General features: G+C 45.9%; 1 protein-coding gene across 2 annotated transcripts in view; it reads right to left on the bottom strand.

Moving 5' to 3' along the window:
- The window catches only part of LOC124600383 (glutathione peroxidase-like), a 119,216-nt gene that overhangs the window by 60,008 nt on the left and 36,728 nt on the right, over window positions 1-22,480 (bottom strand). The gene's annotated exons all lie outside the window — the stretch shown is intronic.

The raw sequence follows: 22,480 nt of genomic DNA, 5'->3' as shown, positions 1-22,480 counted from the left end.
AGTGCCAACATATTAGGGCTCATATCTGTCGGAGAGATGGTGGGAGACAGTCCGGAAATGTTGGTTTTGATTGCGTCGATCATTGCTGTAGGAGTAATTACCATTATCGTTGTAGCTACAAAAACACATTGTACAATACGTTCAACAGGTTTAATTGTGTCTGCTATAGACGTGCTTGAGGTCGACTGTTACCGACCACGCTAGTCAGTGGACTTCGGGCTTTAAAGAGACGTAGCAGCGGAAACATGGAAATGCAGCACAAAGATATTCAGTGAGCTCCACCTGAACACCAAGAGAGAAAATCGAAGCAGTCATCAAGTACGTAGCGCATTCTAGACGTTCAGTATGGTAGGTCACGATTCGATTTGCATTCGTGATGAAAGACGTAGTAACGCGTCGGTGAAGACCAGTCCGCAACTGTTACATAATTTGTGATGCAACATCCATGAGGAAATGTAATTACACGGATAACATCACTTTTACTGAGTCACGGGTACACGGGTACAGATCTTTGCTGACATCTGCTGGTACTGTGTCTTAATCAGCTCGTTAATCTCGAAGCAGCTCGACGCAAGTATTAAGGGTGTCACGGGAGAAAGTTTGTACAGTTTGGAAAATATACAACAGCTGATGTTGAAGTAAAGAAGGTGACGCCAACCCAAGGCGATGACGTGTCTTTTAGCCAATGATTGTCGATATTCTCTAGTTTTGGCCCGTTGTTGAGTATCACAAATTAATAAGCAAATATTATTGAATGCTTTTAGGTGTCATATAAAGAACATGTAGCGTTTCAGGTTTTAAATTTAGTGCCATAAAACGTCTTATAACGTTAGAATAATATCTTCAACACCTAGCAGACAGCATCCTAGACACTATGAAGACCTGAAAGACGTTAGGTGCACATGTCAGCTGTTTCTAGCGAAAATCTAATTGTGAGCGTATTGCTATCCGTACGCCACGTATTGCGAAAACTTTCCCCATTGATTTTTAAATACATACATGCTGTTGAGGAAAATTAAAGTTGTCATTTAAAATCGTTGTAATTCGTTTGAGAATGCCAGAATACGTGGAAATTGTAATTATTTTATGTGTTGGGAATGTGGCGCAACTAAGTAGGCTGCGAGAGTCCCAGACACATGTTACTTGGGTGTTGCCGCTGGAGCAGTTCGGGCGTCTAGTCTTTATGTTTAGAATAAAGTGTGTGTTTCAGTGACTATTCTTTGCCGAAGAAGCTGTATACCAACTCAAAACTGGTACTTCCAAACGGGAAAGTAATGAACATCAAATCTGTCCCTACAGAACCAAAATAAACAGTAACCTTTTACGTGAAGATTTCGTAGCCTCCAGCGTCGTTTAGGTTATAATCTCTCATCAATAACTTATATTAAAAAAAGCCTGATTTAGAAATTTGTCAGGTATAGAAAATAAGGGAGTGGACAAGGTGTTTAATATATTCTGAAAGCTGCTTTAAGTCTTTAGAGACAGTGGACAGTAAACAACGATACACAACTAGATGCAGTTGAATAAGTTACGCTGTAACTCATAAAAGTACAACTGAAACTTCCGTTGAGCCCGATAATGATGGCACTAGTGTAACCTGAGAATGAAATAGTTTTTAATTGTTTGCACAACGGTCGCTGTCTCCCCTCAGGTAATACGCCTACTCTGCGTGAAAATATGACCTGAATAACATACAGGTATAGCAGTGGGATAATGTTTTAGATTGTATGTGTGAGATGTTTTGTAATGTCCTATTTCATGAACTAGCTTAAATTTCAGAATGCTGTTTGTCGTAGTATTACCACTAAACTGAAATATAAATCGTTAAAAGTTAGATGCAGAAGAAATTGTGGACTGTCACATACGGGATATATTTTGTACAAATGTAGCGATATAATTTTGCGCTTCTTTAGCGAAATTAGCTCGGGTTTGATCATCACTACCACTAGGGACTACGACATTGTTAGCCTCAGTGAAAGGGAAAGAATTACAGGATATGTTGAACAGAATGAACAGTCTAAATTGAATAGGGTTGAGAGCTAAGGCGGAGCTAAGGAAAAGTAGCAGAAATGAGTTTAGCGACAAATTTAACATCAAAAGTGGGTACGACGTGGCGGTCGAAGTGAAGAAACAGTGCTAGCTAGGAAGCGAAACAACAAATGAAGCACGAAACAAGTAGCATATGAGAAACAGATTAGTGTAGGCAAAGAGGGCATTTTTCGCAGAAAGAGGTGTATTAGTGTCAAACGTACACCTCAGTTTGAGGGGGAAAATCCTGAAAATTACGTCTTTGGTGCAGCATTGAGTCATGAACAGCGGAAAAATCTGAAAAGAAGACATAGTATTACATACAGATGCTGAAAATTTAGCAGAATGGTAAGAAATGAGGTGATTCCTTGAAGAATCGATGAGAAAATGAATATATGGAAAACTCTGACTAAAACAATGGAGAGGATGATAGTAAGTTTCTTAAGACATCAGGTAATAACTTCCATGGTACTAGAGGGAGCTATAGTAGGCAAAACCTGGAGAGTGATTGGAATATAGCCTACAGGTAACTGAGGATGTTGAATGCAAGTGCTATTCTCAAGCTGTCACAGGAGAGGAAGTCGTGACGAGTCGCGTCCAACCAATAAGAAGGCTCTTGGTGGGGAGAAAAATAGACGTGGAGGAATGGGGTTGTGATACACTTGCCATCCTGTGGACAAATACGGCAGTTCTTGAAGAAATACCGGTGTGTTGTTTACATGCTCCACCAGAACTACTGTCCAACGGTGGGTAACGCATTGCATGAACCTGCTGTCTGTTAGGAGGCCAAGGTTCTGTGTAGGCTGTAGCGCAGATGAGTGCAGTCAACAGGAAGGAGTTGTTACGTGTGGCACACTATATCTTTCTGGAGGAGAAAACGTAGGCAGCACATTTATTCAGCGCTTTGGGTCGAATGTAATCATTGTCTAGCGGCAGCGGCCAACAATCCAAAACGTACAGGTCAGGAAGTGCGGCACAGTGTCAGTGATTATGCCCATATTGCCAGGGTCATCATAAGTCTCCCGAGCAGTACCCGTGGATGCATGTAAGTATACTCACCCGACGACGTTTAACTTCCAAAGTGTGGCGCGGTCATTAAATTACTTTACATTTTTTGAGGCATAGAACCGAGGGACGACAGTAGCTAACAATAAAAAAAAGTCGTGGTTCTAAATACTGAGAAGGAAACAGTTTCTCGATTAACATCCCATCGAAAATGTCGTTAGAGATGGATAAAGGAAAAATCCTTCAGCGACGAGGTCACTAGAGAATAAACAGAAGCTCGAATTCGCGGAAGGATGAGGATGTCTTTGTCGAAGGAACAGAACGATTAAATCCTGATGGTCAGACAAGGATATGAACGGACATCATTCAGAAGGCGAGTCCCCAGGAATGGAGAAGGAAATCGACCATGACCTTTTCAACGGAACCATCCTGTAAGCGATTTAGTAAAACCACAAAACACCATACTCTCTTTGGGCGGAAGTCGATTTGAACACCACATCCTTCTAGTGCCTTACTCCATCCATCTACTGCCTCACATCGCTCGAAATCTGAATGTTTGCATTGAAATTGTAGAATTTTCGTAAAGGTCTAAAATTCACCTTTTCACGGTAAAACAAATATTGCGTTACACTCTGCAAGAGTATGTGTTATCTTACAAAGAAACAATTTTTGTCATAATTTGAAGCGTAGTAGAAGGTTTAAGTAATTCTATTTTTTCCATATGTATGTAAACACCTGAAGATGAAAAAGTATCTCGAAACCGAGGGTCAGTAGACGAAAGAATCCTAATGGAAGTATTTGGTGGTCGCTAATTAAAAAGTTCTCCAAACAAGGTAACTGTGACTAATTTATTACTGGATGTTTTGGAGAAAAATCTAGGAGCTTGTTATGAAGATGCCATGGCAAAGAATATCGAACTAACATTTCAAACATTACTGCGTGACCTTTTCAGAGTTATGGCAGTTATGTAAGAGTCTAAAAACTGTGTACTTGCTCACCACTTATATTAAAGCGTGGAACAATATACCACTTTCCTCTATTACACTTGAGCAGTGGCTCTAGTATGCACCTAAATAGCGTCATGTCGCTCTTTCCAGTTCTGAATGCATAATGAGCGCTTAAAGATGACTAGAAAATAGCGTCTCCCGCCAAGTGTGGGTGCGAGCCGATATATTTCACCTGATTTTACCCAACCCCACATAACGTAACTGTCACGCATTTCCGTCTTCATGACAGTTCCCGACCGCACACTGCAGCGCCAATGAGGACACTCCCACATTTTTTTCGACGGGAAGTGTTTTATCGCTCACCACAGAGCCCAGACTTGGCTCCTCCTGATTTTCATCTCTGTTGAAATGAACCGCTGGCCATGAAGACATCTTGGCGCAAACAACGAGCTGCAGTACAGCCTAGAAAATTGTCAGAAAGCACAGGAGGCTGCCTTCTATGAGTAAGGTATTGTAAAGTCGGTACAACGGTACTACAGATGTCTAAGTGGGAGCAGCGACTATGTAGAGAAGTAGCTGGAAGGTGTAGCTAACTGTTGCAAATAGAACATTTTTGATATTCACTGTGTGGTCTCAATTTCGCGACCAATCGTTCCTTACTTGCCTTCTTTCCGAATAGTTCTCGTGTTTCGTGCACCCATTGGTCAAGAAACGTGATTCTTCTGACCAGGTGGTATGATGTCTATGATCCCGTGCACACTGTAATCTCAACTGACGATGTCGTGGGGTCAACATAGGGGTCGTCTGGCGCAGAGCCCCTTGTTGAATAATGTGCGCTGAACGGTATGCTCTGAAACATTTAACCGAGTGACGTGGCGCAGTGGTTAGCACACTGGACTCGCATTCGGGAGGACGACGGTTCACATCCCCGTCCAGCCATCCATTTAGGTTTTCCGTGATTTAGAAAAATCGCTTCAGGCGAACGCCAGCCTGGTCCCTCTGAGAGGGCACGGCCGATTTTCTTCCCCTTCATTACCCCATCCGAGTTTGTGCTACGCCTATAATGACGTCGTCGTTGACGGGGCATTAAACACTAATCTTCCTTTCTTCCGAAACACTTGTATCTGCACCGGCAAAGTACTCTGTTTCAGAATTGCCAAAGGTAGCCGCCGATTCTGCTTTACATAGCTGGCGAGCTTTCAGCCTCCATGTCTGTCTTGAGGCGTAAACTTCCAACACCTTTCGCCTATTCGTACTTTCACCGTCGCTCAACCACTTACCACAGGTGCTCACGATAGTAGCACCGCGAACGGTCTACCAGCTTCGCCTTTTCCGACGTGCTCGTTCCCAGACCGTAACAATCCGTCGTTTGTCAAAGTCGCTTATGTCAATGGATTGCCCCATTTTCGGCCCATTTTTTCGCTTGAGTGATTCCCCATTCATCTTTCCCCGCTTACATGCTTTCTTTAGCGCTTCAAGTGTCCGGAATATCAGCCTGCGGCATTCAGTCACGCAGCGTGCAGTATTCATAATGTTTTGACTTATCACTTGATACTGTTAACGCCTGAATGACAGGCATCTACTGTTTGTTGAAACAAAATGCCGCTAGTGTTCTGAAGGATTGTCGACTTCATGCTGTGCGATTTTCTTGTTACAGGAAAGCTAGTAAAATCGGCATTAGACGGTATCTCTTGCTGCTAGATGAATGCGATGGTCCAATGCCTTATTATAACGTGACAGGTAGCAAAATTTCGTATAGCCTTCTGGTGCACGTGCGGGCGCTGTGGTGGTCTATGCTAAAAAGAATCCTGTCCGGATCCGTGGCATGCTGCCAATACACACGGTATTTCTGTGCCCACGTGCCGAACGCTAGCGTGGAGCGTGCAAGGCTGTGGGCTTATTTCTCCACCCACACATTTTTGCACACCCCAGGGACGAACGGCAGGTCAGTAATTTTAGATGAGAACTGGATGTGCAGTCTTAGCACTAGGTTCCAGCATGACTAAACTCAGTTGGTATCTTCACATTCAATACATGTCAAGACGTAAATCGCTTTTGATAGCCCCGACTAACTGATTTATACGAGTGACCTCTGGAAACCGGCTGTTCGGGTCCCGCTTTAGTCACCACGATAGCCGACCCTCTTCAATTAAATGCAGAACGTGTGTAACTTCCTACCGAGTCTAATTTTTCTTCTCCTTCGCTGAACAAAATATTCACTCCGGCCAGGTTTACCAAAATTTTTAAGAACAAGTAGGAACCCGACAACTAAAGCACGTGTGTCTAAAAAACACTAGAGCGTTTACAATGGATCCAACGTCGATCGTGGAATAGAAAATGCGGCAGCTGGAAATGCAGTTACAAAAACGATTTTGGAATGTTTTCTTGACCAGCCACAAGGGTTATTGGAAAATCGGTTTACGAAAATCAGATTTGGCAAGTATATGTAAACGATGAAACGAATCTCTGGATCATATCCAACTTCAGCAGGTATTAGCTGTTGTTTAGTTTACCCTATCCACAGGCATATCGCCGACTGAATAAGTATGCTACATTATCAAATACAAATTGTTCAATCACTATGGAACTTAACTTCTGAGGTCTTCAGTCCCCTAGGACTTAGAACTACTTAAACCCAACTAACCTAAGGACATCACATATGTCCATGCCCGAGGCAGGATTCGAACCTGCGACCGCAGTGGCAGCGCGGTTCCGGACTGAAGCGCCTAGAACCGCTCGGGCACAGCGGCTGGCGTGATGATATCACACAGAAACGAATGTGTCAAATTCGTATGTTGTCCTATCTAATTACTGCAAGTTCATATAGAAGCAAATCGCTTGGCATTAGCGCGGATAGTAATTCAACGTCCGCTCTTATGCAACACTTGGTTTCGCTGCAGCCTGTAAGCATACCGTGGCCAGGATAGCACTTATCTATCTTGTGTTTATATCTTTTATTGAATTAAAGCTGTGCGCCAGTTGATTCCACGCAAGCAGAATAATCCAAAACAGCAGAATGACAGTAAGCGCTGCGAACAATACGATATTCTTTTTTTAAATAACCTCATTAATGCGTGCTTTACTCCTCTGTCAAGTTGCAGGTTTTGCCTGTTTGTTGTAATTTTGTTCCATCTTTAACTCATTTTAATATTATAGTATCGACTTTCATCGTTGGCTGTGACATCTGGGTACTCTGTAGCGATTCCAACGCCTTAGGATAACTATTTCTACCATTTCTAAGTGCCTGGTGGTGACTGGATTTTCATCTATGCCATTGGGAAGTTGGTAGCTCTGCCTTCAATTTTCTCCCCCTCCCCCTTTTTTTTGTTCTATCCCATGAATTGCAGGTGCCCTAGTCCAGAAAGTTACTCCTGGTGCCTAATTTAAGCATTTGTTTCGTAGCATTTTTAGTTGGTTTACTTTTGTGTTACAGGTTGTTCCACATACTGCACTTACGTGTACTTGTATGAGTTCGATGGTCGTTTGGTATAACTGCAATCTGTTCTTGTATTTAGATCTTTGCTTCGTAGCATTGACATTAGTCCTCGGATAATTTTGAGAGTTGATTTTTTTGTCTTTGTCAAAATTTGATGGGTGAATGTCAGTTCTTTGTAGAGCCAGGTTCAGAAGTGTTTTGTTTTTCTTGCGAACGTATTCCATATTCGTAGTCTTGTAAATTCTCAATACAATACGGACCGTTTCATTGTAAACAGTATAGCCGCTGTTTTGGTTGCGTTGATGGTGATTTTTTTATATGCGTTCGGGATAGAGATTTATCCAATTGCCTTTGCATGTGGTCTAACATTTGTGATACATTTCTTTCTGAAGTGGAGAACGCTGCTTCGTCTGCGAATAACTCGTACTTACGTTAATTCCTAGTGTTAAGTCGTTTATATAAAAAATTAGGTAATAACGGTGAGATGACTGATGTCTCAGGAATTGCTGCTGTTGTGAACTTGATTTTTGACATTTTGCTTTCTGTTTGGACCATTATTCTTCAATATTGAGGGCAATTATCAGTGACCTTGATACAGCTGTCGATGTCTAGCGCTCTCGCGATTTGGCAGAATTTGCGATGTTAATGTGATTACATACCATACACATATTAGTCAGGGAAAGTAATCATAGTATGGCACAATGTATTCTTACTCGTGTTTTTTTCCTAAATGAATTTAATTGACGTTTGTAATTTTATAAATTGACATTGTTAAGCTAAAATTACGTTTGACATTCAAGCAGGTATTTTAGCAATCTCCATGCATATCACAAAGAGAAGATGACATTGATTAGGAAGACAACCGAACTTTGTAAAAGTGCCGCATTTGATAGGACGGCGCTTCAGATTTCCTCACAACTATCCTGATTTAGGCTTTACGTGGTTTCTCTAAATCAAATGATGGGACAGTTCCCTTAAAAAGAACACAACTGATTTGGTTCCACAGTTCTGGTTTAACTAGTATACTCCTCAAGGCACCTGACGGTGTGTGGCGGGGGGAGGGGGGTACTTCTGTTACCACTGACTGATTCCTCCTTCCCTGTTCTATTCCAAATGGTGCGTGAGAAGAATGATTGTCGGTAAATTAGTTCTAACTTCTAGAATTTTCTCGTTTTGGTCATTTCGCGAGACATATGCGGGCGGAACTAAGATGTTGTCTGACTCTTCCCGGAACATACTCTCTCAGAATTGCAATACTACACCTCTCCGTTGTGCACAACACCTGTCTTGCTGTTTGCCACAGGAGTTTGTTGAGCATCTCTGAAACGCTCTCGTACCGTCTAAACGATCCAGTGACGAAACGCGCCGCTCTTTTTTGCTTAGTTTCTAACGACATGGTCATGGACTGAACTTTAGAGGGAAATCTTCTATTTCTCCTTTTCGAACAAGCTACGAGGGTGATTTAATAATTAATGAGACAAATTGATCTGGAGAAAAAAGCGTTTATTTTTACAAAACAATACTTTTCTATTTTTCAGCATAATCCCCTTGAACGTTTATGCACTTGTTCCAAGGGGCTACAAGCTTTTTTATTCCGGCTGCAAGGAACTCTTTATCTTGGTGTTTGAACCAATTTTCCCACAATTTTCTTCGCGTCCTCGTTGTCCTCGAACCTCTTCCCACGTAATGCCTCCTTCAGTGCACCAAACAAATGGAAATCACTAGTTGCTAAATCAGGACTGTAAGGGGAATGAAGCAGTACTTCCCAGCCCATTTTGTCGATGGTTTCACAGGTTAGTTGAGCGATCTGAGGACGTGCGTTTCTTCCTGGAGAATCACACCTGTCGTCTGAGATCCATGACGTCTCTCTCTCATGGCTGGCTTCACCTTCTTTAAAAGAAAATCCCATTAGTATTGGGTGTTCATTGTACGCTGCTCTTCAAGATAATCACAAAAAACTGGACCTTCAGCATCCCAAAACACCATCAACATGACTTTTCCTGCTGATGATTGGGTTTTGAATTTTTACTTGACAGGTGAGTCGGTGTCCTTCCACTCCATGCTTTGTCTTTTTGATTCTGGCTCATAACAGTGAATCCAAGTTTCATCACAAGTTAAAATGTTGTTGAAGAAGTGCTCACTTTCTCTTTCATAACGATCCTTTAGCTGTGTGCACTCTCTCAAGTTTGTTGTCTTGTGTAGCCGCGTCAACTCCTTTGGGACCCATCTTGCACATGTTTTGCGGTACTTCAGCTTGTTACAGATAATGTTATGAACCGTACCATTACTAACTTGAATATTATCAACTATCATTTCCACAGTCACATGGCGGTCGGCACGAATAATGTCATCAGCTCGACTTACGAGTGAGGTAGTTGGAACTGCAACTGGTCGGCCAGAACGGTGTTCGCCAGTCACTGAGACGGGACCATTTTTGAACTGCTCTTCCTACTTGTAAAAATTTGCTCGTTCATTCAACCTTCACCATAAACTTTAGACATTTTACAGTATATATTCACTGGTTTCTCGCCTTCAGCGAGTAAAAAACGAATAACAGAGTGTTGTTCAACTGATGAGGACGTTTCAAGTGGACTCACCATTTTGAAATGTGTTTTTGAGGCTATAAACAAAGCAATGTTCAAAAAATGGTTCAAATGGCTCTGAGCACTATGGGGCGTAACTTCTGAGGTCATCAGTCCCCTAGAACTTAGAACTAATTAAACCTAAGAAACCTAAGGACAACACACACACACCCATGCCAGAGGCAGGATTCGAACTTGCGACCGTAGCGGTCGCGCGGTTCCCGGCTGTAGCGCCTAGAACCGCTCGGCCACCCCGGCCTGCAAAACAATGTTGATACATCAGCTGATCAGGACTCATCCCCAATGATGCCAACTTAAAAAAATGAAAGTACCAAAGTTGGCCTACTAACAGTTTTTTCCCCAGGCCAATTTCTCTCTTTAATTGTTGAATGATTGAATGACCCACGTAGTTCTCTGTCCACGAGATATTAAACCAAAGCCTTCATTATTTAACCTGTCGCTGCGATAGCCAGAGGTCTATACTGCAGCAAGCGGTAAATTCACAAAATACTAATTTTGCTCTAGAGGAAAGATACTCCGGTTAAAATACTTTTTTACCACCATTACTCATACGTGGCAAAAAGTTACAGGCGTTGTTGATGACTAGCATTTGACGTTACTCTTAACTACAGCGAAAATGCTGCTTTTTATCGAATCCAGTGTAGAAAAACAACCGCCTCCCAACAGAGCAGCTGTTCCGGGATATCAGTGATACGAACACAAACAAGCGTAATGCAAGCTAGTGCGCCAAAGAGCCATTGTGTATCGCTGTGGGAGCGCACTTCCTGTCTGTATATCGCTTTCCGGCTACGTGTTCACACTTGGCGTGTCCCCGTCAATCATGCTTTTTACGCCAGTCACGGTGTAGACTCATAGAGCGACACAGTCTGTAGAACTGACACTTTCAGTGCTCTGTACGTGACACCGGACGAGACATTAGCGATAACGTGATTCACTGCCGTATGACTACACAACTCACTCGTGTAGACCGCAGTGTACACGACAATAGGCGGGCAGGACAAGAACGAACGTTAGCACCGCCATTGTTACTGCCAAACCACGATATTATTGCACTTGTCATGCCGTGGCCGTGATCGGAAACGTGCGGCAGCGTTACAGTAAATAAAAACCATTCTCACTTTTTCGACTGACGTATACACTTTAGAAGTCCAAAAAGCTTCACGAGCATGTTGTCTGGTGGTTACAAACGTAGAGAACATTCTGGTAGGCATAAGTAAATACGATCCGAGCGAAGCACTCTCACTGCAAGGTGCATCAATATCGTGGTCAACTAATACTGGATCATCGGATTACTGAAGCGCTGAGCAAACGAAAAAAACTTGTTCGCTTCGGTGTGAACGTGCTGTTAGTAAGTCACTGTAGTAACATCAGTCCGCGCAGAGGAGAGAGTTCGACAGTAGCAACGTTGTTCGAAGAGTAACGCTCAAAATGCAACAGGAAGTCTCTCTGAGGTCCCTAAAATCTGTCGCCAGTTACGAAGACAGAACTACTAACGTTCCGGGTACACAAACGATTTCTCGGGCAGGGTCTACATTATTATCAGATTATTTGCTGACGATGCTGTTGACCACTGATGGGATCGTTGTTGATGAACGTGGGGGGAAGCATAATGACGTAGACAGTATTTTCCCTTGTTGTACTCCTTGACAGCTCTCTTTCAATACGCAGGGTGGTGTCCATAGTAAAGAGAAAGATACTGATATTGTCTGATTATAAAACTAGTGGGAAATTCCTGAGCCAGCTCCATCGCTGAACCCTTCAAATCCTGAGGTGTAGTCTCTCAGACCACGCGAAAATTTTCGTACTCGCTATTCAAGGTCATTTCTAGCGGAATGCTTCTATATTCCCTCTAACTCTATAATGTCATGTTGTCGGTAGCGTTATCCCCTTCTTTGTACGCTGTTGACACACGTTATTGACACGTGTTGTGTTCTCCTAGATCACACCTCGTGAATGACGTACCTGTTTTTCCAGTATAGTACAAAATGTGTTCGCAAGACCACGTCAGTTTTAGCGATCCTAGGTTTCATGAAACTGTTAATTGGTGGATGGATGAAGATATCAGTGATGTAGATCAAGAAATAGACGAAAAAGACGATTTTACAATAGCGAGTGATCAAAAAATGGTTGAAATGGCTCTGAGCACTATGGGACTTAACAACTGAGGTCATCTGGCCCCTAGAACTTAGAACTACTTAAACCTAACTAACCTAAGGACATCACACACATCCATGCCCGAGGCAGGATTCGAACCTGCGACCGTAGCGGTCTCGCGGCTCCAGACTGAAGCGCCTAGAACCACTCGGCCACAACGGCGAGTGATCACTGTTCTGCTAGCGAACAGGACGGTAATTCAGAGGAACAACTTAGGACAGTCGTGATGGGCACGTCCTGTCTCTCCAGTAAAGTACTTAGAGTGTTAGTTAAAAATCAAATTTGTTTTGAGTGGTGATAAAGAAAAATGTAGATTCCAGCACTGAATGTTAATTTTTTAGGCTTTCGTTTTCTACCTATCGATTGAAATTTTTATGTGCTAGTTTAAACCCTGAAATTTAGGGTTATGTGAACATTTACTTGCTACAAACACACTATAATGTTTCAGAATTTGAAATTCGGTTCTCTGACAGTTCGTTTATTTGTGCTATTAAAATGAAGCGCACAAAGGTATGTGATTTTGTGTGGTGAAAACTAAAATATTGGAGGTATTACGTGTAATAAAATCAAGAGGGAGTATTTGAACAAAAGGAACTGTAAAAATAATTGCTATATGTTGAGGGTCAGCTGCGAATTTCTGTTGATCCACTGCAGGTCTTCCTGCATTTCGCTACAATTTGCTAGTTTTGCGACTTCTCTGTATACAACAGCATCATCCGTAATGTTCCTCTTGGGACTAACGAAGTTATCCACTAGGTCATTTGTATACACTGACGGAAAAAATCGCAACACCAAAGAGGAATTGTGCGACGTAAAGGAAAGTTGGTAGGCGCGTTTCTACATCTGAAAGATGATATCTATTCGAATTTCTTGTTAGTCGCATGAGAGTGGTGCTAGTAATGCCATTATGTGGATGCAAATCAGATTTGCTTCAAATACATGCTGTAAAGCTAGTGAGCGACAGTTACCTTTGAGATTGGACGTAGTGATGTTAGTCAAGAATGCCGTTAAGGCGACAAAGACGCCTTATTAACACGCCACTGACTGTGAACGAGGTCGTGTAATGGGGCTACGAGAAGCTTGATGTTTCTTCCGCGATATTGCAGAAATACTTGGCAGGAATGTAGTCACTGTACATGCTTGCTGGCAGCGATTGCCGCAAGAATATGAGGTCGTAAGAAGACGTTGAGCCACATGGCACTACCGAGAGGAAAGACCATCATGTCCGGTGTATGGCTCTGGCGCGCTCTACTATATCTGCAGCAACAATTAGACCAACAGTTGGCACAACAGCGACGCAACGAACTGTTACAAATCGGTTACGTCAAGGGCAACTCTGAGCCAGAAACCCCGTAGCATACTTTCTACTGACCCCAAACGTCGGCCGCACGAGGTAGCCGAGCGGTCTGAGGCGCTTCATCACGGTCTGTGCGGCTTCCCCGTCGGAGGTTCGAGTCCTCCCTCGGGCATGGGTGTGTGTGTTGTCCTTAGTATAAGTTAAAGTTAGATGAAGTGGTGCGTAAGCTTAGGGACCGATGACCTCAGCAATTTGGTCCCATAAGACCTTACGACGAATTTCAAATTTCCCAAACCATGTGCGAATTCAGTGTTGTCAAAGAGAGTTCATTGGAGGGAGGGAAGGAGGTGTGTTGTGTTTTCCAAGGAAAGCCGGTTCTGCCTCGGTGCCAGTTCAAATCTGTGTGAAATCTTATGGGACTTAACTACCAAGGTCATCAGTCCCTAAGGTTACACACTACTTAACCTAAATTATCCTAAGGACAAACACTCACACCCATGCCCTAGGGAGGACTCGAACCGACGCCGGGATCAGCTGCACAGTCCATGATCGGAGCCAGTGATGGCCGTTTGTTGGTTAGAAGCAAGCCAGTTGAGGGCCTGCAAGCTGTACATCAATCTGGTGGTTCGACCTGTTGTGATGCCATTCATGAACAGCTTTCCTGGTTTTTTTTCAACAGAATAACGCTCATCCACATACTGCCGTTTTAACGCAACATGATCTACAGTGTGTCGACACAGTGCCTTGGCCTGCTCAATCATTAGATCTGTCTCCAATCGATCACATACGGGGCATCGTCGGACGATAACTACAGCGTCATCTACAAACAGCGTTAATCGTCCCTGTACTGACCGACCATGTGCAACAGGCATAGAGCTCCATCCCACTCACAGACATCCGGCACCTGTACAACACAATACATGCACGTTTACATGCTTGCATTCAGCATTATGACTATTAATCGGTTATTACTGTACCAGCATTTCACATTTGAAGTTGTTTATCTCAGGCTGTCCGCCCCCGGTAGCTGAGTGGTACAGTCGGCTTTCAGCCGTGTTACCGTGCGGACGGGCTCGGCGCGCCGGGCAGTGCTCCGCAGGTGTTGGTTGTTTACCCGCTAGCGCGCGGTCGCGTCGTTGTCTTGCCGTATAGTACCTGTACCGACCCGACATGGCGTTCTCATATCGAAAAGCTACAATCAAACTAACGTTCAACGCATCGTACACGAGACCGAAGGCTCATGAAATTGAACGGTTTCTACGAGACATCATGCACATCGAACCACAAGAACTGATAGGAATTCATCTGTCTATTGTAACCAGCACAGTGTACCTCAAACTGATTGACGAAGCGGCCTGCGACAGATTACTCCAACGATCTGCAAACGGCTTTCGCTTCTGTCACGCAGACGGTAACGTGAGCATGGTAGGAGTTGACCATGCTGGTCTGGGGGTGCGTACCGTGCGCATCTTTGAACTACCGTTCGAAGTCCCTGCCAATCTAGTCGTTGATGCGCTGCGGCCATACGGCACAGTTCTGAGCCACACAGAGGAGAAATGGAACACATTCGAAACGTACCCTGTCCTTAACGGGGTACGACAAGTGCGCATAGAACTTAAGAAGCACGTTCCATCGTATGTTTTCGTTGGTGGCTGCCGCGCAATTGTTATATATGATGGACAACCGAGGACCTGCTCGGGCTGCGGCCAGGAGGGCCATGTTAGAACTGAGTGTCTGCAGCGCCGCCTCGTTCAGGTGCCCCGCAATGAACTTCCCCAACGATCCACTATGACCTCTCTCCCGCTAACTTATGTGGAGGCGGCACGACATGATGTGATGGATGATCAAAACCTGCTACCTCCTCAAGCCGCTGCCAGCTCCGTTGGAGAGTCAGCGCCGTCGACGACGACGCAGCCCAACGGTGCAGAGGTTCCTACAGCCTCCGCCCACCGCAGCGTCGTGGGCACCCAGCCACCGTCACTGTCGGGATCAGACACAGGGGTTCCTAGCGACCGAGACTGTGTCGAGCCCCGCCCTCCAGTGGATGTCGAATCTCGGACCCGAAAGCAAAAATCACCCAAGCGACACAAGAAGAGGCGATTGTCAGCTGACGAACAGGACAGGAATATGAAGCCGGCGGAAGACATCGACTTCGTTGACTCGCCCACAATTGCAACGGACTCCAGTGGCATCATTCACCAGAAGGTGCCTGAAGACAAGGAACAGTCTCCTAAATCTGGTGGCCCAGAAAACGAGGTGCACTGCGTCGACTCCCAAAATGTGGGCTCCTGTGAAAGCGTCCAGCCCCCAATGACATCACAATCGTCTCTTGGTGATTGGGCAGACGATATGGAGGCAGATGATGCACAGCAAACATCGATATCTCCACCAGAGCCCATGGCTGACAATGAGCCCGGAGGGCTCTGCCAGTCAGGGACTCCTACGGCACAGTAATGCACAGCATGCAGGTGGATGGCTGTGTGGTGTGTGAAATCACTGTGGGATTGCACCGGCACACTGCCTCCGCCACTTGATATGTCTCAGTCATACCGTGTGGGAACAGTCAACGTAAATGGTGTCCACTCCACTGTCAAGACCCGCATGTTACACGACATGATCAGAGCGGCAGACTTGGACATTGCCCTTCTCCAGGAGGTCCGTCCCGAGCTGTGTTTAGACCTATATGGCTACGCCACGTACAGCCTACCCGTAGGTGATGGCGCAGGAGGAACGGCCATCCTTCTCCGAGATGGCATAGACGCGACGGACGCGTCGGACGCGACGTACTTGCCGAACGGGCGAGGCATCGCACTCACACTTGGCGCAGTCCGCCTCATTAACGTCTACGCTCCCTCCGGTAATTCCCACCGTGGTGACAGGCATGTCTTCTATTCGGAGGAGTTGGCCCCACTTTTGCAAGGAAATATGGACCATTACATAGTGGGCGGCGATTTTAACAGTGTTCTGCGGCCCGAGGACCAGATACCGCATGACGTCCCATGCCCCGCTCTACAAGCATTGATACGTGACCTCGCGCTCCACGACACATGGCTCTTGCATCAAGAGACCCAGAGTGGATATACGCACTTTACCAGCCATTCTGCCAGTCGTCTGGACCGGATATACGTCTCGCGTGCCCTCCGCACAGCAACCCGTGATGCAGAACTCTGGCCGACGGCCTTCACGGACCATCTCGCGTACATCTGCACTGTCACCTTGCCCCGACAACTCACAAGACGCAGCAGGGGCCCGTGGACGCTGAACGTCTCCCTCCTTCGCGAGGAAGCGTGTCGGCGAGCAGTCACTGACACGTGGCGTCGATGCATCAGGCGCCTGCCTATGTACGCTTCCACGTTGCTGTGGTGGCTGGGATGTGTCAAACCTGCCCTCCGAAAGACCTTGATGGCCTACGGGCGTGACAGATCGAACTGGCAAAGGGCAACATCGGAATTTTACTATACAGCGTTACGTGAGCTGGCGACGCAACCACCGTCTCCCGAACGTCAGATGTCCGTACAACGCATCAAAGCTCGTCTACTTCGCATCAGGACAGAGCAGCTAGACGGTGTCCGCATCCGTGCGCGAGTGCAAGACTGTATCCCCAACGAAACAGCGTCAGTGTATCACATTGTGCGCGAGAGGCGCCACCGCAAACGTCAGCTCATTACGGCGGTAAACACGGAGGACGGCGGGCGCGCAGTGACACAAGCGGACATCGCGCACACGTTCGCCAGACACTATGGGACCTTGTACATGGAAGATCCGCGAAATGTACGTGATTATGACGGGCTGTTGCACGATTTTCCCGCCCCTCGGGACGTGGCACCCGATGATAGTCTGCTGTTGCCCATTACACCCGACGAGCTGACATCGGCCTTGGCACGTGGAGCACCGAACAAGTCGCCTGGACCGGACGGTTTACCCCTGGAATTCTACCGCACTTTTTACCACCTTATGGGTGACAAGTGGCTCCAAATGTTTCAAGACCTGATCCGCCCTGATTTCACTGTCCCCACAGAATTCACAGAAGGCATCTTGATTCCAGTTCCGAAACCGAATGGTGGTTGTAGGTGGCAGGATTTTCGCCCACTCACACTCCTCAACAACGACTACAAGATCTTCGCCCGTATCCTCCGCGCGCGTCTCCACACCGCTATCGGGAAAGCCATCCACACCGATCAGACATGTTTAGGTGGTGTCAGCAACATTCATACGGCGTTAGGAGCATACCGCGACGTAATTGCTTTGACGGCGGCCTGCAAAATACGAGGCGCCCTTGTCGCCAGATTTTGACCACGCATTCGACCGCGTCGATCACGGCTTCTTATGCGCAGTTTTGCATCGCATGGGCCTCTCTCCGGAGTCTGCACAGGTGGTCCTTCGACTGGTCCACGGAGCGCGCTCCCGCATGATGGTCAACGGTTATCAGTCTGTTCACATTGTTGTTGGATGGTCAGTGCGACAAGGGTGCCCCCTGTCGGGCATATTATTTGCTGCAGCACTTGATCCAGCTTTACATGGTCTCCGGCAGCGATTAACTGGTATCTCCTTGCGGGACGTGACCTTTTGTTGTGGTGCATTCGCCGATGACGTGGTGTTCCTGGCCAGATCAGAGGATGAAATGCATATGGCGCTACAGTGGCTACGCCAGTACGGGGCGGTCGCTGGGAGCGTCATCAACGTGAAGAAGACAAAATACATGGATGTCGGAGGGGGGATTTCCCACACAACGTCGGTGCCCTTTGACAAGGTGCCCGTACTCAAGTGTTTAGGAGTGCAATTCTATAGCAATGTCCGCCGCACGGCGGCGGCTACGTACCGCCGGCTCCTACACCAGACACGTGCTCTGCTGCAGGACAACAAACTGCGTCGCTTGGATATGCTCCTCAGAACACGTTATGTCAACACCTATCTTGTCTCAAAACTGAACTATTTTACGCATATCCTTCCCTTGACAGCTACGATGGCCGACAGATTTCAAGCAGCATATGGACATTTCGTAAGCACCGGTCTGGTTTTTAAAGTCCGATACGCCACTCTGACACTGCCGCAGCGGGCGGGCGGTATCGGTTTAATTCACGTATATAACCGTGCGCGATCGCTTTATCTCAACACTATGCGTCGCACGTGGACCTCTGCCCACGCCACTCTGACGGGCACCTTGATAGCGGAAGTGGCACCACACTCTCTGCATCCCCCGGTTTCTGTAGGACACATTTCACCGGCACTCACCCACATCAGAGACTTCTTTGTTGACTTCAGCTACTTACGTTCAGAACTTCCGACGACACGGGAGCCCAGCACAAAAGACTATTATCGCCTCTATCAGCAGCGGCAACCTGTAAATACGGTCACCCACAGACACCCTGAAGTTGCCTGGAACACGGTGTGGCGAGCGGTACACATGCCTTTTCTACCTACGACAGTGCGTTCATTGTGGTACGTAGTTGTGAATGGGAAGTTCGCTACTCGACAGAGGTTACATTCCATACATCTGACGGACGACCCCTTGTGTCCGACATGCTCAGTCGTTGACTCGGATGCACACCGTCTGACGTGTGCCGCGACCAGCGAGTGCTGGCTACTGACGCAGCGCATGCTGGCATTACTCTTGCGGCGATTGCCGGAGTCTATCTCGCCTGATGACGTATTGCGCCCCGACGTCGTATACTTTCCATCGACCAGAACGAACGCCGTTAACTGGCTAAAAGGCATGGCCGTTTACTACATATTTTGCGATGCTCCCAAAGGCACACTCGACTTTTGGTCCCTATTGATGACGACACACGCAGCTTTCAGCCGCCACCCGAAGTACAGAACTCGTTTCGCAAATTATTTAGGTTCATTATTTGCGGATCCTCCTGCTCACTGGGGCGTTCCGGGTATGAGACGCTGAAAATGAAGAAGAATCCTGGAGCATATTGATCCTCTACGGACGGAATAGGGGGGAACCCCTCCCAACAGACGAGAAGACGACTCGGACGCTCGGCTACGGCAGTTGTAGAATCTTTCTTTGTAATGAAACAAAAATAAATCTATAATACACAAAAAAATGTTATAAAAATTAAAGAAATAAATAAATAAAAAGAACAACATCGACAAACCCACTCCATCCTCTTCCTGATCCTTCGATCCTCGAACTCGAACACGTTGCTTGGGCGTGGCGGCGGGATGGCCAGGCTTCGGGTGTCGACCCCTGCCCTACCCGTCGTCCTGCTCCTGCAGCGGTTCATTAGGGGGAAAAAAAAAAAAAAAAAAAAAAAAAAAGTGGTCAGCGCGACAGACTGTCAATACTAAGGGCCCGGGTTCGATTCCCGGCTGGGTCGGAGATTTTCTCCGCTAAGGGACTGGGTGTTGTGTTGTCCTAATCATCATCATTTTATCCCCATCGACGTGCAAGTCGTCGAAGTGGCGCCAAATCGAAAGACTTGCACCAGGCGAGCGGTCTCCCCGACGGGAGGCCCTCGTCACACGCCATTATTATTATTATTATTATTACTGTTATTATTATTATCTCTGGCTTAAATTAACCTGTGATCTTGCAATGTTAACCACTTTAGTATGTCACCTAGACAGATGTACTCCCGAAATTAAATTACTCTACATTAATTTTATTTAGTGTTGCAGTTTTTTCCGGCAGTGTATGCTGTGGTAAGTAATGGTGCCATCACACACTCTTGGGGTACTCCGAAGTTACTTTTACGTGTGAGGACTTCTCTGTAAATGGTTCAAATGGCTCTGAGGACTATGGGACTTAACATCTGTGGTCATCAGTCCCCTAGAACTTAGAACTACTTAAACCTAACTAACCTAAGGACATCACATCCATCCATGCCCGAGGCAGGATTCGAACCTGCTACCGCAGCGGTCACGCGGTTCCAGACTGAAGCGCCTAGAACCGCACGGCCACACCGGCCGGCCGGACTTCTCTCTGTTGAAAATGACAACAACTGTGCTACAACTCTTAATCCAGTCATACAACTGGTCTGATCATCCGTATGTTCGTCTTTTGTTCGTTAGGGGCAGGGCATCCAGTCGGCGTCGTATTTCCCCAACACCTGTGTCACAAGTCGCAAGGCTCAGAAAGGCGTCTGTAGGACGACAAAGGTTAATTACAGCGGCAGCTCACACGCGCAGTAGCCGCCGTGGCGGGATTTCCTCGGCCAGGTAGACGCCGTTTATAGCTAATCTAATATGAAGCGATCGCCATTTACTCACTTTAACGCGGTGGCAGTTGGATACTAGGAAGCCCGCCCTACAGCCCCGGCCGCGCAGAGACTCTCGTGAAGCACTTTTTAAAGCTCTAAGCACCTTGAGACCACTGTCCTATCAGTTCTTCGGTAACAACTGTGGGATGGCGCGTAATGCATCGACCAACTTTAAGCGATAACAGAAACTTGGTGAATGCAAGTAGTGATTTAATAAAATTATGAATTCCGAGTACATACACTATCTGATCAAAACTATCCACGCACCAGTATGTAATGCGGATTTGATTACTAGAGTCTCGAGAGACGGAGCCACCGGTATAAAATGAGGCGAGGAGTATTGCGTTGTCAGTGGAGAAGCAATAACAGCAGATTGGTTCGGTCAGGAGAGGTCAGTGACTTCGAACGTGAACTTGTTACTGGCTGCCCATGTGAACTGCTGCTGATGTGACATTGACGTGGAAACGCGAAGGAATAACCATAGCTAAACCAAGACCAGGCAGACACCATGCACCGATGGACAGGCACGATCGAGCATTGCGGAGGGTAGTGTAAAAAATAGTATGCAATCAGCAGAAGGAATCACTCGTGAATTACAAAGTGTTTCCAGCAGTCCATCTAGCAAAATAAGTTTGCGTAGGAGGTTAAAAAGAATGGGGCATATTGGTCGAGCAGGTCCTTATGTGCAACTTACTTCCGTAGTGAATGCTAAGCGACACTGTAACGTCCCACCAAAATATGTCGTAAATGTTCAGACAATTTGATTAAGCAAATGCAAATAAGTTCCGAGGGGCTGTATGGGTTTGACAGATACTGATTCTTATGCAACATGTCTTCAAAATATTTGACAAGACTGGAAAATTCAGATTGTTCGAAATGTTTCATCATTATGATGCTATGTTTTACTCGGTCTTGAGTAGCTTGAGACCAATATGCTGAGAGGAAGGCATGATAAAATTCTCCTTCACTGTGACAATCGCGAGTGATCGAACGCATTCTTACAGCATGTTCATTTTCCAAGTAGCCACACATAAATTCCAATCTGTGCTCTAATGACCAGTTGGGAGGTAAACAATGAGCGAATTGATGAAGCCACGCTTGTGGATGAATGTCGTTGCCAGAATTCTTAAATGTTTTGAATTTACGTGTAGTAATAAACAGCTTATAGTCAAAATGATCATGTCGGCGAGTCTCATATCGGTCATTGTTACGACGTCTGCCGTTCCATCTCAAAATTCGGTGCACTATGCCAATTTCTTTCATAATTTCCAAAATACTCTGTGTTGTTACTTTGTGACTTTTCCTTATTTCTGAATCCCTCTTCCTGTGTCGGAGCGTGAGGCTCCTCTGAAATATCTAATTCTTGGAATACTTGTGCCAACTGATCTTGTACTTCGCGGATTTATCTTGATTCTGATTTTGTTTAAAATTCTTAATTTGTTCATACTCTTCTGTGTGAATGAAGGCTATCGGCCTTGTGTCATTCAGATCATCATATGCCTTTGTAGATAAGTTAATGAACTGATCCGAAAGTTCGGCTACTTTCTCCGATAATGCAATGATTTACTCATTGTGTTTTTCTGAATCAAGTTTCAACACTTGAGATGGTGTAAAGATCTGGGACGCAATGGTTCGTGGACAGTGACATTCCTGATGTGTACTGGCGTCGCCAGAGTTCTGACCTGGACCCATTGGAACACTTCTGGGATCAGTTGGAGCGCCGTCTTCGCTCCAACCCCACAGTCCAACATCACTACCTTCTCTGCATTCTGCTCTTGAGGAAGAATATGTAAGTAGGCTGT

The sequence above is a fragment of the Schistocerca americana genome, chromosome 1 (assembly GCF_021461395.2).
Source record: "Schistocerca americana isolate TAMUIC-IGC-003095 chromosome 1, iqSchAmer2.1, whole genome shotgun sequence".
NCBI lineage: Eukaryota > Metazoa > Arthropoda > Insecta > Orthoptera > Acrididae > Schistocerca > Schistocerca americana.
Note: the sequence above shows the minus strand (reverse complement) of the source record. Positions and strands in the feature narration are given on the sequence as shown.